This window comes from Cynara cardunculus (genome assembly GCF_001531365.2).
Source record: "Cynara cardunculus var. scolymus isolate 2C chromosome LG 12, CcrdV1, whole genome shotgun sequence".
In the NCBI taxonomy this organism is placed as follows: domain Eukaryota; kingdom Viridiplantae; phylum Streptophyta; class Magnoliopsida; order Asterales; family Asteraceae; genus Cynara; species Cynara cardunculus.
Window position 1 is genome coordinate 10,479,721 of NC_037539.1, and position 2,563 is coordinate 10,482,283.

General features: G+C 38.5%; 1 pseudogene; it reads right to left on the reverse strand.

Annotated features, from left to right (window-relative positions):
- LOC112523687 overlaps nt 1-1,528 on the reverse strand; it is a 3,641-nt pseudogene extending 2,113 nt beyond the window's left edge.
- Between the last annotated feature and the right edge of the window lie 1,035 nt (nt 1,529-2,563).

Consider the following 2,563-nt stretch of genomic DNA (forward strand, 5'->3'; position numbering starts at 1 on the left):
AGAAATCGTTGGAGAGAAGAGCAGAAACAATGGTTGACTGTTCGTTGCAGTCTTGGAGAGAAGCAATAGAAGCAAAAAACTTATTAATTTACTGGTTTGGTATTGAATTGATATAAGCAGAAGAATAAGATGTCGATTCGGTTTCCATAGTAAAATTAGTATTTTTATAAAAACTGGACCGTCCCATCGACCCACCACCTCACCCATCAAGACGCACGTACAATCTGATCTGTTAGAGGCGGCGCCTTATAAACGTTTTGTGGCGCTTTTTAAAACAGTTGGTTGATCATCTCCAAACATAGACCTTTGAATGCTTAGGATAGAAGAGACGGCTTGTACCAAGGATGGCATTAAGCAAGTTAAATATCAACAAAAATTGATATGCACAAAAGCAGTTAACTAAATTTGCATCAGTAGAGTTTGTCAAAGGGTTAGCCTCACATATAAGGGCGCCATTCATTTCCCTGAACCTTAAAAGGTTCTCGTTTTTACGTTAGCATTGGTTGTTCTTTAATTTTTTCCGATTTATTTAGCCAACTCCAACTATTTCGGAACAAAATATTTCCTTGTTGCAAAGTATGAGGTAAAACATAGCGTTCCACAAAGATTGGCATGGCAATTATAGAGTTGAATTTACGTTACCTCAAAATCATACATTGTGATGCTAAGCCTTTCCATCTCTTCAGAAGTCCATTCCTTCCTCCACTAATCTTCATTTGGTTCTGTGTCTGTACTTTCTCTAGAAAGCTCTAGCTTCCTTCCATCGATGATTCTCTTCATAGCAAGGTTACCAGCTTTGTTCACCAATGCTGCTAAATCAGCTCCAACAAATCCTGGAGTGGCCCTAGAAATTCTGACAAGATCAAAAGCACCTTCAAGCTTCAAATTGCGTGTAAGCACCGAAAGAATCTGCACTCTAGCATTTTCATCTGGAACACCTAAAGTAATCTCTCAGTCAAAACGTCCGGGCCTTCTTAATGCTGGATCAACAACATCAGGTCTATTAGTAGCGCCTATAACCAAGACATATCCCAGTTTGCATTCAGATGTCTTCGCATTTTTTGGCGTATCATCTGGTTTAGCAATTCTGTGAGATTCATCCATACAAGTCATCAATTGTGTCACAGTGCACCGTTCCATATCCCTTTGAAGGTTCTCTCTTTTTGAAGCAATCGCATCAATCTCATCAATGAAAACTATAGACGGTGCAGTTCTGTATGCTTTAGAAAACAACTCTCGTATATTCTCATCTGATGCACCTGAAATTCTTGCAATAGAGTGTGAACTTCTGAACTGAGTATGAACTCAATGAGAGGGGGAACACATTAAAGATTATGGAACATCAACATGATAGAACAAATATATTAAAGATTATTACTTAAGATGCATCAGCAAATGCAAGTTTAAATCATACAAGCAGCAGAGTTTATGACTTTCAGATTCAAATAAATGCAAGCACCGGATAGCTAGCAATTTTATCCCTATAACCCCAAGACAGAAATACCACCTTGGTTGAATCTTTGCCCATGTGCTTACATATTTTTCTTTCCTACTTGAGTTTCAGATAATGTATATCAGTTAAAATAATTATTGTGGAAGGATTACAGATTATTGTAGTTACCTAAGAATATAGTTGATATGATCCTTGTAGTATGAACATAAAATTAAATGTACATGTTGACAAAAACAAATGAGTTCTCCAACTAATTCACCCATTAAAACAATCCTTTGCAGAATTGCTTTAACATGATAACAAATTGTGTGAAACTTGGGGCTGTTTGGATTCCTCTTAATGGTGACATTAAGAGGTCTCCTCTTAATCGGTCAGATGTAAAACATGTTTGGCAAAAAAAAAAAAGCCCTCTTAATGGTTACACAAGCCTCTTAACCATTTTGAGGGTAGAAGTTCACTAAACCATTCAGATTGCCATTTATTCCCTCTTTACCCTTCCACTTTGGCCGCTCCCATCGTCTCCCCCAACTATCACCTCCATCTTCTCCGGTTATCACCTCCATCTTCTCCGGTGAGTCGCCTCCATCTTYTCCGGTGAGTCGCCTCCATCTTCTCCGGTCGGTCGCGCCTTCCTCAGCAAGCTCCTTCGTCTGTCGCCGCCTTCCTCAGCAAGCTCGGTCGCGATTTCCTCCTTCGTCGGTCGCCTTCTATCAGGTTTGTATCGCTTCTATTTAATTCCAGATTTGTGTTTGTTTAGCGTATTGACCAGAGAGTGGTTCKTACTTTCTGCTGATTTCCTCCAAAGTTTTCTTGTCAGTAGATCCAATATAAACATCCCCATTGCTCGATAATGCAAGTGCTATCACTTGCTGTTTATTTTTTTGTCTCAGCAAGCTTTGTTTAGATGGGTTTTTTTTAAAGATTGCTATCACTTGCTGTTTAGATCTTGCTATTTAGATGGGGTTTTCTTTGAAGATTGCTATCACTTGCTGTTTAGATGTTGCTATTTAGATGGGGTTTTCTTTAATAAGAATTGTTAAAAACTATATGAAGATGACATGGATGGAATGCCTTTTGGCACTCAAAACAATCAATATATGACTAATTTAC